The following is a 16,343-nucleotide window of genomic DNA, read 5'->3' as shown; positions in this document are numbered from 1 at the left end:
TCAAGTGTAAAAAAAAAAATCAAGCAGTTGAGGAAATACCAGTCAGTGTCAAGGAAAAAATCAAGGGAGTTGAAGAAAAAATCACGCAGTGTTATCAGTGAGGAGCAGGAAGTCAAACAGCTAAGCGGAACAAGAAAACAAGGGAAATCAACCAATTTAAAATAAGGACGCGCAGGCCGAAAAAGGCGTATTATTCAATAGAAAACAGTAAGCAAACGAAACAATTTTTATTTCCTTTTTTTTTTTCTTTCTTCTAATTAAGAAATAGCTCGTGCCTCCCCCCTTTTTTTTATCTGGAGACTACTTTTGATAGGCTCCAGGTATTAATTTTGTTAGGAAAGCCTGGGTACTACTATTGATAGGATCCGTGGTGCTTCTCGCCCAAGGATTACGACTTTCGATCGGAATCTAAAGGCAGAAGTATAGGCTCTGTGGCACTATCCCCCTCGGTTAAGTAAATTTCTTTACAAGTGATCCACGCCAGTTTAGGCGAAAAATCGCAATTCTGGCGACATCGAAACCCTGAGACTGCGCTAAGTCTCAGGCGCACCTGAGCTGTGTCGTTGCCACGACGTCACATAAAATTTTGGAGGCCTGGAGGGATCACTGTCAAGAAAATTATAGGAATATTCTTTCCTTAAATGAAAATAATTTTTTAAGGAAGGGATATTAATAGGGATTTCCTTTCTCGTGACTTGCGTCAGTGAAAAAAATATATAATAATGAGAAAAATATAAGAGAAAGATAAAATAGAAAAAAATATAATTCCTAAAAAGAGAAAAAAAAAATCACTGACTTAATTCAGGAATAGAAAATAAGGTTTTCATCGACAAATAAAAGTTGTAGCATAATATCAGTAGGTCCGAATAAATTGAATATTTCCACTCCGCGCGTCGCGAATGACCTTAAAAATTGTTTTCTATTATGCCCCTTTTCGTAAATTTTAATAATTTTTCCCATAAAGCAGTCGATATGTTAGACGAAATAATCGAGGATATTCTATCGTTAAAAGACAACCAAATAGCCGTAATAGATAGAGTAAATAACCATAGCGCCGACATTTCAAAAATTAATAATAACGGTCGCAGTTTGATTGCACGCGTCGCGAAACTAGAATTAGAAAATAAATATAGAAATATTTGCGTAGATCTAATCAAAATCAATAAGATTTACAAAAAACAAATTAGAACGGTAATAAAACAGAAAAAAATTAATAAGAAGTTAGCTGTACAACAAAAAATTTCCAATAATGTTTTAAAAATAAAAGTAGAAAAATTAACCGAAATTCTCGAAAAATTAAGTTTGGCATAGGAAATAAGTGAAAATAGATTAGATTAGAAAAAAATCGTTACACATAAATAATATATGTCCCTGTTTTTCTTCTCTTTTTAAAAATAAAAATCCAAGACAAGAAATATAACTTCTCCAAAAAACGGAGGAGACAAATTACCCAAGTCTACGCTAGTACGCCGGGAGCACGCACTCCTGAGGAGCAGCGTAGGCATAAATTGTTAGAAACTCAGAGGAAACGCACGGTAATATCGGTAGGTAAATCGGAGTCCGAGACGAGAACAAGCTTGGACAATAGGATAAACTTGTTATTGTCAAGTAATATTAGCTTGGCATGCAAACACGGGAGGGACTCCAATCAATGCCAGGATTGTATGAGGATCTTTCGGGAACTCGGGCCCATCCCTAAAAAGAAAAATTGTGTGGAGCACAAACACATCCTAAAAGAAGTACAGGTAAAAATAGAGCCTATTAACCACGCCGGAAGTAAGCCAGAAAATGCGAAGCCAAGAAGAACGAAGAAACTAGATGAAAAAATTCTAAAAAATTTATACCAGGAACTATTTAAGCCGAAGAAACGAATATTAAAAGAAATAGAATTGGCAAGAAAAAATATATACCTTAGCAAAGAAGAAGCAAAAGAAGACAAAATTACTGAGGGGAAAGACTACGAAAATATGACAAATAAGCAAATCGCAGAATTAGATAAAAAGATAGCAGAGAAACAAGAAGAAATATTTAATTTAATGAATGCCTATAAAATATCAATAAATAAAAATTTAAAATAAATTTAATAAGGATAAATTTTCAACCTAACCTAACCCTATCCTCAAACGAAACCTAAGCTATAATAATGATATAATAAATTAAAAAGGAAAAAGGGATTTTTACTGCAACAATAATTTTTTTTTTTAATAAGTAAAGCATAAAAAAATAAATGATAATATTAGATGCTGGAATAATCAACTTGATAACTCGATTACAAGTACTAAAACTATTAATAATACTAAAAATTAAAAAAAAAAATTTTTTTTTTCATATGAATTTTTTCTTGAGAAACGAGTGAAATAAAAGGGAATAAATTATTCTCTCTATACGGGTAAATAAATTATAAGTATTTTCGTGCGAAAAGGACCCGAAAACGCAACCAATAAATAATAGAATCTTTTTCTATAATTCTTCATGAATAACAGTGACGATAAAAATAAACCATTGACACATAGTCAAGCGGCGAGAAGAGCACAAGCTTGAACAATAGGCAGTAACACTCGAGGACTAAGGCATTCATGTGAATTTCCAGGATTAAGCGAATATAGAGAATCTCAAAGCACCCCGACTGATATCGCGAAAAGTGAAAGTCTTTATCCAAATTTAGAAAACTTAGAACTAGATAAAACAAAAGCTTCTACAAATTCGGACAAGAAAAACCAACACACTGATGACTCGTTTAGTAATAATAAAATTAATAAACAGTCTGAAGAGTTAAGAGAATTTACGGTAAATAAACCTACTATGGCAACATTCGACGGTAAATCGCCCTCAAACGCAAATCTGCATTCCGTTGAACTAACAGAACAAGTCGGCAGAGTCATAAACCTAAAAGCCGCGCTACAAGTCGTTTCTGCATTTGACGCAAATCCGGAACAGTGGATACTATTCACGGAAGGTTGCAGAGAAGCCCGGTCTATGCTCCCTAAAGCTTGCGAACCCGACCTAGTGAAATTAATCAAAGGAAAATTATTAAGAGAAGCCCGTAATACGATTATCGGCATTGATTTTAACACGGTTTCAGAACTAATACACCATCTGACGGACATATTTGCTCCTTCTCAAATGGTAAATCAATTGTTAGGAGAACTAAGTAACGAATACCAAAGAGAGCACGAAAAAGTGCTAACATTCGCAAATAGGATACGTGTATTAACCGCAAAAATTAAAGAAGCGAAAAAAAGACAAGGAAATATCGAGGAATTATCAACTGCAGAAAAGCAAGCCATTGATGAAAACGGATTTGAATGCTATAAACGAGGATTAAAAAGAGAAATACGAGTATACTTACCTCCTAACGTTACTATGCTTACCATTTTAAGGAAAGCTATTAAAATAGAAAATAAATTAGAGCTCCACAAACTTTTGCGAAACGAACGTGAACCCGAATTAACGACAAAGATGAAATTTGATCAATATCAAATTTATTAACAAAAAGGGCGTAACGCCCTGAAATGCGGTTTATTTATGCGAAACCAGAAACAATGATCTTTATGTAATAGGAAGGGTCATGAAGAGAAGGATTGTTTTTCTAGAAATAAATTTAATTTCATGTGCCAAATTTGTAATCGAAAGGGACATACGAGGTGTGTTCAAAAAGTAAGGTGACTTTGTATTTTTAAGAAAAAATATTTATTTATTTATCAATATTTATGTTGTTCCCTTCAAAGTAATCCCCCTCAGATACAATACACTTATGCCAACGGTTTTTCCAATCCTCAAAGCACTTCTCATAAGCACTTTTCGGTATAGCCTTAAGCTCTTCCAGCGATGCAGTCTTTATCTCTTCAATCGTTGCAAATCTCCGTTCTTTCATAGGTCTCTTTAGTTTTGGGAATAAGAAAAAGTCACATGGGGCCAAATCCGGTGAATATGGTGACTGAGGCATGATTGTGGTGTTGTTTTTGGCCAAAAAATCTCTCACAAGCAAAGATGAGTGAGCAGGGGCATTATCGTGATGCAAAAGCCATGAATTGTTTTTCTACAATTCTGGGCATTTTCTTCGTATTGCTTCTCGCAAATGGTGCATAACTTCAAGATAATACTGTTTATTGACCGTATGTCCATATGGTTAGAACTCTTGATGCACCACGCCATGGTAATCAAAGAAAACAGTGAGCAAAACTTTGATATTTGATCAAACTTGGTGTGCTTTTTTCGGTCTTGGCTCATCTGGGCTCTTCCATTGGGACGATTGGACTTTGGTTTCGATATCATAACCATATACCCATGATTCGTCACCAGTTATGACCCTTTTGAGTAAATCTAGGTCATCGTTAACGTCATTCAAAAGTTCTTGAGCGATGCTCATGGGACGGTTCTTTTGGTCAAAATTTAGCAATTTCGGAATAAACTTCGCTGACACACGTCTGATGCCCAAAACGTTAGAAAAAATTTCATGGCACAAGCCAAGCGATATACCAACATCCTCAGCAACTTCTCTGATAGTGATTCGACGATTTTCCAGAACAATTTTCTTTACTGCTTGAACGTTTTCATCAGTTGTTGATGTGCTTGGGCGTCCAGAGCGAGGCTCGTCATTGGCATCTTCCCGGCCATCTTGGAAGAGTTTGTACCACTTGTAAACATTTTTTTTTACTCAGAACAGTTTCACCGTATGCCACCGTCAACATTTCAAGTGTTTCGGAGCACTTTATTTTATTTTTTACACAAAATTTGATGCAAATCCTTTGATCCATATTTTTCGATAGCAAGAAATCGCCGAGCACGCAAATACTTATAACCTTTACGCCTCTCACAACCAAACAAAAAATGCTATACACTTGAAACTTAGTACAGATGTTCGGGAAGAGAAGAGTGTACCTACATAACAAAACAACAAAATCGATAATCGAAAGTACGTTGCCCGTGAAATTTGAAAAGTCACCTTACTTTTTGAACACACCTCGTATAGCAACAGAATGTAGATCACACCAAAAATGCTAAGTCTGTGGTAGGACCGGACATATCGCTAGAGACTGCCGATTACAAGCACGAGTGAACACTATAAATAATGTAATTTGTCAAATTTGCTACAAAACCGGACACGTTGCTAAAGATTGCAGAGATCGTAATCAACCGCCTAAATAATCCGATATGCAGTGTCAATATTGTCAAAGAAGAGGACATTTGATGTCACAATGCTTCAGAAGAATAGGAAATATGCAACGATCGGGAAACGAACAAGTGCCTTCCCAGGCAAGTGCAGCTCGGAGGACGAATTTAACACAACTGCACCAAGAGAATCAGAAGAACGAGGTGCTTTTCGGTCCGATAGTTTATAGAAAACTTAAATCCTTACAAGAGTACCAGTAGTGAATTCTAATTTCAACGACTTGTTTAAATTTAAAATCATGCTAGACTCCGGTTCAGAAGTAAACATAATGAAAGCTAACCTAATAAAAGATCACTTGCATCATCTTGATGATACAAACCGTCGTTGGTTGAAAGGGATAGGCCTAAAAGCTATTCCTACTTTAGGAATGGCTTGGTTTCCCGTGCTTGGACATAAAACCGAATTTCACTTAGATCTAATGACTTCCCTATTCCGGTAGATGCCATACTCGGAGCGAGTTACTTCTCAAATAATCAAGCCATAATAGATTATCAGAACCATAAACTTAAAATTGGACAATATCATATTAGTTTTGAAATAGATGAAAATTACGTAAACGCCAAGATTTGCTCGATATATAATGCAAAATCAGATTTAAAAGCCACCCCAAAAATTAGAATAATAAACCCACCAACTAGATCCGAAAAACACATTTTATTAGACACTGATCCGAAGTGAATTTAATAAAAAAACGATTGATACCAAGTAGTAATATAATTGATAGTTCAAAGGCTATAACTATAAAAGGGGTTGGATACGACTCAAAGAAAACTCTAGGAACAACAGAAATAAAGCTCTTTGATACGAATACAATATTTTATATAGTAGATGATAACTTTGAGATGCCTTATTAAGGTATTTTAGGATCACTATTCTGTGAGGACGCCGAAGCTACTATAGATTTCGAACACTACACACTCAATGTTCAGAATCACTTTATTCCGATAATCTTAAAAAATGATCCTGAAGCGAAACCCGAGATAAAAGAAGGGGAAATCGAACAATATAACGATAATATATTACAAGAACTCATAACTTTCAATGAAAACATGTATGTTCCAATAAACTATGAATCAGAAGAATTACCAGTTTATACTGTTGAACAAAATAAAAAGCAACTGATCGACCCCTCAATTAAAAGAGTATTCGCGAAAGTACCTTTAATTTCTGTTAAACATGAAAATGGAGAAATAATTAAAATCATGTTGGATACTGGGTCTCAGACTAACCTACTTCAAATTGGATTAGCTCAAAAACATTTGAATCAAATCGATCAGTCAAAACGACGTTTATTAAAAGGTGTTGGCCTGAACCCTATTCCTACCTCGGGAGTAATCCAACTAATTATATTAGGAATACCTACGGACTTTCACCTAGTACCTAAGCATTTTCCTGGGCCAAGTGATGGTTTATTTGGTGCAAACTATTTTCCTCGTAACCAGGTTAATTTTGGTTTGTAATAGACTATTACAAAACAAAATTTATATTACCAGGGTATGTACTAGATTTACAAGTGATCGATGATGTATTACCTAATCACGACTTCACAATTTTCAACTCTGTAACAAATTCTTCCGAGAAATATTGTTGAAAAATTAGAATTTTAAATTCGTTGGACAGTAAAGAATTTTTATTTCTAGATACAGGATCAGAAATTAATATAATAAGAAAATATTTAGTTCCACGAGACAATGAGATAGATCACACGAAAATAACTCGCGTAAAAGGCATTAGTAATGAAGTACATACAACTTTAGGAACTACCGAAATCCATTTATGCGAGATATATACTATATTTCACGTTGTGAAAGACGACTTCGACATAAGGTACGGAGGAATACTAGGATCCTTGTTTTTTGAAAACTCAAAAGCAATACTTGACTTTCGAAATGATACAATCACTGCGAATTGCCATCGTTTGCCCATGATATTAGAGAATGAAGATACTATCTCTGTAATAAATATCATTGGAATCAACCGAAATTCGCACACATCTATAAATTCGGAATCACAAGAAGATATTAACCTAACTATGCAACATACATTCTCTATGGAAGAATGCGGAATGTTTCGGGTACTCAATATCAATGAATTTGAAGATCTCGATGAACACAATTTTGCTGACCTAGTAATGGAAAGTTAGACTCAAAATCCAAATACAAAGATAGAAGATTACTTAGACCTTAGTTATTTGGAGGAAGAAGAGAAGAGTCATGTAATCAATCTAGTGAATGAAACTAAAGATGATTTTCATCTGCCTGGTGACGATTTGCCGGGTACCGATTTAGTTACTCACGAGATTAAGACCACTGACAATGAAGCGATCAATTGCAAGCAATACCAGTTTCCGCATGCAATGAAGGACAAATTAAAATATCATATAGACAAACTCTTAAAGGCTGGAATCATTAGAGAATCAAAATCCGAATACAATTCACCTATTTGGATAGTCCCGAAAGCTAATGATAAAAATGGCAGGATGTTTCTTGATATGAGAGAATTAAATGAGAAAACTATCGCAGATTCTTACACTATACCGACTATAAATGACATTTTCGACCAAGTAGGAAGAGCTAAATTCTATACCGTTTTAGATTTAGCCATAGGATTTTTTCAAATTCAGATGCACCCCGACCATGCCCATAAAACTACCTTCAATACTTTATTTGGTCATTATGAATTTGTTAGAATGCCTTTCGGATTGAAAAATGCACCGGCTACCTTTCAACGTTTAATGGACACCCTTCTTCGAGGATTACAAGGAATAGAATTGTTCGTATATCTGGACGATATAGTAATTTACGCGGACACCATTGAAGAACACGATAAAAAATTCAAATTACTTAATGATTGGCTAAAGAAAGTTGGTCTAAAATTACAAATATCTAAATGCAAATTTTTGAAGCGCAAAGTTACGTATCTTGGCCACGTCATTAGTGAACATTTGTTAGAAGTTGATCCAAAAAAGGTCGAAGCGGTAAAAGATTTTCCGAGACCTAAAAATGTTAAAGAAGTTCGTGGATTCCTTGGCCTCTCGGGTTACTACCGACGATTTATAAGAGATTTTGCAAAGGTAGCAAAACCTCTTACTAAACTACTACAAAATGACGTAAAATTCTAATGGAATGATAAAGCTGAAGAAAGCTTTTGTAAATTAAAAGATATGTTATGTAATGCTCCTTTATTGCAATTTCCGGATTTATCAAAAGGATACAACATTAGAACTGACGCCTCAGGTATAGCAATAGCTGGAATTTTATCACAGGGCCCCATAGGTTCTGATCGTCCTATCGCTTACTTTCCTCGAGTTCTGCGAGGACCTGAGCTTAATTACGAAGTATACGAAAAGGAAGCCTTAGCCATTGTACAAAGCATAAAAGCTTTTAAGTCTTATGTATATGACAGGCCAATTACCATAATAACCGATCATCAACCCCTAGTCTGGTTCAAAACAGCCGACCTAAATACAAGAGTATACAAATGGCGATTTTGGATATCGCAATATGATTATAAAATAATTTACAAGCCTGGGTCTTCTAATTCAGCTGCTGATGCATTATCGCGCAATCCCGTGAACATGTCAGAGATAAATGCGATAAGAAACTGCTACGAAGAATTAGAACCAAGATATCTGATCCTAACTATAAATAACCATTTAACGAACAATGAACTAGAATTTTTGATTGATACAACTACCTCAATAAATGTCTTGAAACATTCTGTGATCCCGCAAGGATTACTGAATCATTTGAACAAAAGCATTATGTTATCTGGACTATTTACAGAAGATATAGAAGTGAAATACAGTATAGAAATGCCTATATTAGGACATGTAATAGAATTTTACATCATCGAAGATAAATACGATAATCAAACGCATATATTAGTACTAATATGATTACGAGACGACAGAAACAAGCTCTCGAAAGCCCACCTGTGCCGATCCGTAATACCGTACCCGAGATTACAACTTCCAAAAGACGCCCAGGTCAACCGCAAAAAAATACGCAAGACGATATAAAACCAGTTTTGCCAACCAAAAGACCTAGGGACCAAACAAAAAGATATCTTTTTCTGCTTCTAATTCAGTAGTCTACTCCGGAAAGACGAATTCTCGTTGGATTCCGAAAAGGAAAGATGTAATCCTACCAGAGTCCATAAATCGAATTGGAACTTGGAAGATTAAAACTTGAATCAAGAAAACACAGATATAACAGGTGATACAGAAATTGCAAATGAAGAAGATAATAGTTCCGATGAATCCTGTGACTCAGATGAAATATTTTATAATATGAATAGAAATATTGTAAAAATTCGCGATCCTTTACATAATTGTAACAATAATGTACTTTATTTTATAAGCTCAAATGGGCAACCTTGCGACGAAGGAGCGCGCGAGTTGATTAAATATCATAACCTAGTGTTAAATGAAACCTTCAAAGTCGGCGAAGTTTTAAAAAATAAAAAGAATAAAAAATATAACTAGTTTAGTTTATGTATACGGAACGAAGATCCTTAATCCTCAACTCAAATTAGGGAAAATATCCTGCATACTTTAAATATTCTGAAAGACTTGTTAATTAGTTTGGGCCAAACAGAGATTTGTATAGCTAAATCGGAATCTATAACGAATTTACAATGGATAGAGTGTATAAATCTAATTGATGAAATATTTCATAGAATCGGGATTAAAATCATAATCTATTTAGGGACTGTAAAGTACGTGCCCAAAGAAAAACGAGACGAAATCTTTTACGAATTACATAAATCTCCTGTAGGTGGCCACCGCGGTGTCTCGAAATCGTTTTATCGTATACGACAACAATATTATTGGGAAAACTTAAAAGATGATATCCAACGACGTATCCAACAATGTCTTGAGTGCCAGCTTAAAAAGCTCACCCGCTTGCAAACGAAACAATCCATGATAATAACAGACACGTGTGCCTCGGTTTTCGATAAAATAGCAATGGATATAGTAGGACCGCTAAAAAGAACCCCTAAAGAGTGTGAATATATTTTAACACTACAAGATCACCTAAGTAAATTCTGTCTAGTTGTACCTTTGTATGACACTACTTCTAGCTCTATTGCTGATGCCTTTCTTAAAAAATTTATTTGTGTTTTTGGATGCCCTAAATCGGTTCTGACTGACCAAGGAAAAAACTTTCTAAGTCAATTAATGACACGGATTGCTAAAAGATTCAAAATAAAAAAATTAAAAACTACAGCTTTCCGACCGCAATCAAATGGCTCGTTAGAACGTTCCCATCATGTGCTTGCTGAATTCCTAAAACAATATACGGAAGCTGACAACAATTGGGACGACTGGCTTGACCTAGCCATGCTCAATTATAATACTTGTGCGCAAGAAAGCACCAAGCACACTCCTTACGAAGTAGTATTTGGTCGCCTATCGCGCCTACCTTCGAGTAACCCGTTACGGGAAGGAGATATGCTACCAAGTTATAAAGATTACATTACTGATCTGGTCACCCGATGGAACGGGATACAAAAACTAGCTTACGATAATTTAATTACATCCAAAGAAAAATCGAAAAGGTATTATGACCAACATATTAATCCAAAGAATTTTAAAATAGGTGATTTTGTATTCTTCAAATCGGGACCTAAGCCTGGCAAGTTTGGTGATTATTATTCCGGGCCATTTAAAATTGTTGGAATGTTACCCAACCACAATATAAAAATCGAAGTAAAAAATACGACAAAAATTGTCCACGCGAATCGACCGAGAATATCACACATTAATCAATCTACCCATATAAAGAAATAATAATAATAAATTATTACCGAACAAATAATAATACTTCATTTTTTGTTTCAGAAAAGGAAATTAAACACAATGCTCAGTTTTTTATTAATCTTATTGATAGCTGGCCCTGCAGCGACTATTGTGGGCTATGACTGTGGATCTAGGTCTCTCAACATCACTACGGTTTCGTTATTAGATGTTGAAAATTGCGAGATACCTACCAATAAAGTTAACAGTACGACCATAGAAGTACAATTGATGCAATTAACTCATTACGAGGAACTACATGTGATACAGTGTAAGGTTCAATTGCAGCATAGTGTTCATTATTGTGGTATGCACTCTCATAATTCTATCGTAGAAAAAGGCCTACACGAATATTTACTAGAAATAAGTGAAAAATCATGTAAAGATATGTTTTATTCGGGAACTTACTATTTCGATGGAGTTCACATACTTAGAGATATACGGATAAATCAAACGACTGCGCGCCCTGTTACTATCGCCGGAAGCTTAAACAGCGAAGGAAAATGCAGCGGAGCAACATATTCTGATGCGTATGGTAGTTGGTCTGGAGTAGTAGTCCAAGGATTGTTAAAAATTACGTTACAGGAATATATTGCTTCAGCTGATCTCGATAATAATCAAGTTACGATCAGGAGTAAAATGTATATTGTCAGAGGAGAATTGCCTTGATGCGGAAGGCGGCAATACCTTCTGGGATAACATACCTCGAGACATTTGTAAATTTCATCAATACGGAATATTATATCATGGGAAAGCGAATAAAATTACCGACGAAAATAATAATGTAATCTACTCTTTGACCACCCAAAATATTACCTTCACCCTGATGGTAAAGAATAAGAGGATGATGTGTGGTTATACGATCGCTTCCACGGAACACCCAAAATTATTTGTTTTTGAAACCCATGGGGGAAGTGGCTTCGCCCGGGACAAGCGCATTGCGTTGAATAACTTAGATATATTTGCGTATATAAATTCCAAATTTGTATTTGTTGAACGTTATATTAAGATCCAAATGAAAAACTTATATATAGATGTAGTTATGCAGCGATGTCGTCAAGAACGTAAAATTCTTATAAATGCATTAGCTATAGCCGCACAGTCACCGGATCAATTTGCATACAATCTAATGAAGGGTCCTGAATATATGGTCGTGATGGCTCGAGAGGTGGTACACGTTATAAAATGTATTGCTACTGATGTTAAAGTAATACAGAGTGAAGAATGCTACGCTGAATTAAAGGTCAGCCATAACAATGAAACAAAATTTATGACTCCGAAGACTAACATTTTAATGAGTGATGGAACTCAGGTTGATTGTAATGTTTTACTGCCAACCTTCTTTTATTTCAACGAGAATTAGTTTAAATTCTTGCTTCGCCCCGTAGATGCTAAAACGTTTCAAAACCTTCGCAGATATGACATGAAAATACCAAGACATTCCCAAATTAGCCACTAGCGGCATTTATACTGAAGCAGATTTGGAGGATCTACTAAACCGAATCATGTCTCCCTTGGAACAACCAGCAGTAATAAACGATTTTACCGGAGAAATTCGTTATTATCCTACTAAAGATACCGAAGAAACTATTGGAAAGTTACTGAATGAAAATGCTATGGAACGTCTAGTTAGTAACGCCTGGAATCGAATTTGGACCAAATTTATGACTTTCGGTATTATGAGTGCTGGATTTATTGCCATCCCATTCATAATACAGGGACTGAAAAAAATAATAGAGATCACGATAAATGGAATTGCACTACACAGCATCTATGGTTGATCATTTCATTTATTCGATCGGAGCAATATGGAACAGCCTCACTACCTTCCTGATCCACTTGGCTAAACCCCCACCAGAAAAGAATGTTAAAACTGGTCAAGAACTATTACCTACAGCTCCGAAACCAGACCAAAAATATACGTCAATTTCCACCATTGAGGACGAAACCAACCAGAGGAGCCATGTACCAATTCCATCTCAACCTATCACTGGTTATTTCTCGCCCAAGCATTGATTTAGTATTCTCATTGATCCATAAATTATAACTTTTAAGCATATATAAGAGTTGAACGTTCTTCTTAACGATTACTTCTCCTCGTTACACTTCTAAAGTAACCGTTTTTGTGTGGGGGAGTGACGGCGGACCATTTTAAAATTTTAATTTTTATAAGAATATTTTTTTTGTATAGCATCTAAGACAAGCGCGAAACGAGAACAGTTGCTCAATAGCGAGGGGGGCCGAGATGAGTGTTGCGATAAGAATTTCCCTCGAAAAGCAATAAAATCCGTACTGCATCCGAGCCAGCGTTCTCTCACGCATGCAAAGAGCGCGTAGCTCCCTTGCACGTATTTAACAGACGTCAACATGTCGATGAGAGGAGAGAGTTGTAAAACCCCGACTGCATCCTGTATGCTACTTTTCCCAACGGATTTTTCCTCCTCTTAAGATACTCGAAAATTTACCATTGAGATGAAATAAAATTTAAAATTATTCAAACGTAATTATTTAACTTTCGCAATACATCCCAGATAATTATAACTTCTCAAACCTCTCATCGAGTTCTCACTCCGAAGTGCGGATTAGCTAGAAAATAAGAAAAACAGAGAAAATCCAAAAAAATTATATATGCGCACTATGTTGTTAAACAAATTTTTATTGTAAGAAAGTAGGAAATAATCGCCTTGTTAAATTACATAAGTTTTTTTTTTCTTGAATTAATATTCCGATTAAAACTTAAATAGAATTACATGATTAGTGAATAATTTAATAAACCACCCATAAATCTGTACAATACAGCGTGCGAAATAATAAGATTATACTTTATTACTTATTTTTAATACAAATTATATACTTATAATTATTTGTAATACTTATTTTCAACATAAATAATAATTAACTGTAATTGCGGAAAAACCCTACAATATTGTTCCTATCACTAAGTAACTTGTAAGTTATCGAGTTTATAAAAAAATAATTTTTAAGTTATTGTAAACCCGCTTATTGGATAAATCTTGGTTGAGAACGGTACTCGAGGAGCCATCTCGCGAGCCAAGGCCTGTATTTATTTTCAAATTAAAACCTAATTTACATGTTAGATGCACAAAAAAAAAACATTTTCGCTAAATTAAATGGTCCTACGTTACACTATCATTGACGGAGCTGCCTGAGTGTGATAGCTGCGTCGGATAGATACTCGTGAATCATTAGATCCTCTTTAAGATGACAGGTAAATGGCGTGTGTTCACATTCAAACAAACCCTGATAGTAAATACCTTATAAATTCGTGTCCATATGCTCTAGGCCTTTTCCGCCAGTGGAACCAATCTATCCCATTGGAAGTTATTTTATATGTATACTTCTACGTAATTCTTTGTCATAACGTTCAGGCGATCAATTTAACCTTAATTTTGTGAGTGCACCACGGTACGACAGTATTTGTTTATTCGAAATACTATATTAAGTTTCTCTATTAAGTCATTGATAAAATACGTCCTAAATTACTTAATTTAAATGTCTCAAAATAGCAAATTAATTTTTCAGTTGTGGCGCAGGCTATTTTTTTTGCGGTAGATTCTTGCATGGGAAATAGTATACAATATTTTGTAAAAATATATTTTACTAAAACTAGAATGTATCTATTCAACTTTTCAATTGATTGCATTGCTCCAAAGAAATTCATGTACATATTTGCAAAGGGGATTGGCTCCCTTAATCTAATCGTTTGATATCCGTTGAACACTGGTACGAATTAGCGTATATCGGCCTACGTACGAGGTCTCGTATTTCGCCAGTAAAATTCGCTTACTATTTTTAAATGTCTTGGTGAAACCCATATTACCACTTTCCAGTAATTCATAATATTCTTTAATTAATCAATAACGCTCCTTAACAGATGGAACCGATACATTATTTTTAAAATACACAACCATTATCTCCTTTTAGGTGGAAAGCCTATTAATTTATCCATTTAAGTAGCTCTAATTAAGTGATGAAATAATAACCAGATCGCGAATAGTTACAATGAATTGTTTCATTTTATTGGTACTTCGTTATGATCTAGTTGGCCATGTAGTGCTATAAGGCATTGCGTAATATCCAATCATAGCGGCGTATTATCAAGATGGTTTTTTAGAATTAGTCCGAATAACTTAATATTATAACTTTTATGTTGTTATAACATCTACTCTATTATGTATTGTTTTTCATAATTCATTGAGAATTAAGTAAAATACGAGGATCGTTCAATAAGTCTGTGACTTCTCGAAAGATCATAGTGTTATCGTAAACGTACACTGAGCAACAAAATTATGGAAACAAAATTTTTCATCGATAAATTACCATTTTTTTAAATGCTTGTAATTCCTTCAATTTTTATCGTATTAAGCTGATTTTCATTTCATTTTAAAGGAAATTATCTGTAATTTCATACAAAAAAAATGCTAGATAGAAGCAAGTTAATGCTACATTTCTGTGTCTTAATCAAGCCCAGTAACAATTTTTTTTTAAACTTGATAGCTTGGACGTTTATCTGGATGACACCAATTTTTTTTTAAATTACACATACTTCACACATACTATTTAACAAGTAATTTCAAAAAAATTGTTTTCCTACAATTTTTTTTTAACCGAGTTATACTATTTTTGAGATAATCCTGTGTTTTTCATAAATACCGCAAACATTAGCATTACCGAATGCTTACCGCGAGGAGATTCTTAGTCGGATTTACACGTCATTTTGGCTTTGAAAAAGGGTCAATTATGTAAACTATTTCTCAAATTAGGGATTCCGCATCTCATCACTTCTGCAGTATTTTCTAACTCCAAACCCTACATCTTTAGGCATTTAATACCATGTCTTGCTACATCGGTGATGGACAACTTCTCTTCACCGTTCTAGCATATCAACACATGCTCCGATAGAATCTTGGGATATCTTGTGCCAAATTTGATTTAGAATTCTCTCAAGTTTTTCGAGGTTAGCGGAGGTTTCTCTAAGTTACGTAATCGCCTACCCGTCATGTCCCATATATGTTCTATAGGATTGAGATCTGGGCTAATAGCTACGTGAGACAATATCTTTGCATTATGTTCTCCCAAGTAAGTAATAGTTTTTCTTGCTGTAGGGGGCGTGTATTATAGTGCATCAAGATGAAATTACGGCCTATTTATCGACGCATTGGAATTAAGTAAAGACGCAAAATTTCATTTATAGAACGATCACCTGTTAGTCCTGGGACTAGGAGAATCACTAAATCTGATCGATGGTTCATTGATATTCCACCCCATGACACAACGGATCCTCCATTAAATTATATTATATAATCAAATAATACATATCAAATAATAATTATATTTATATCTTCCATC

At 34.7% G+C, this 16,343-nt stretch overlaps 1 protein-coding gene across 3 annotated transcripts in view; it reads left to right on the top strand.

Moving 5' to 3' along the window:
• Positions 1-16,343, top strand: part of LOC131672505 (protein DDI1 homolog 2) — a 659,212-nt gene that overhangs the window by 324,080 nt on the left and 318,789 nt on the right. The gene's annotated exons all lie outside the window — the stretch shown is intronic.

This window comes from Phymastichus coffea, unplaced genomic scaffold (assembly GCF_024137745.1).
Source record: "Phymastichus coffea isolate CEN01 unplaced genomic scaffold, Cenicafe_Pcof_1.1 PCOF00012, whole genome shotgun sequence".
Lineage (NCBI taxonomy): Eukaryota > Metazoa > Arthropoda > Insecta > Hymenoptera > Eulophidae > Phymastichus > Phymastichus coffea.
The sequence above is the reverse complement of the archived record's forward strand: the minus strand, read 5'-3'. Positions and strand labels throughout refer to the sequence as shown.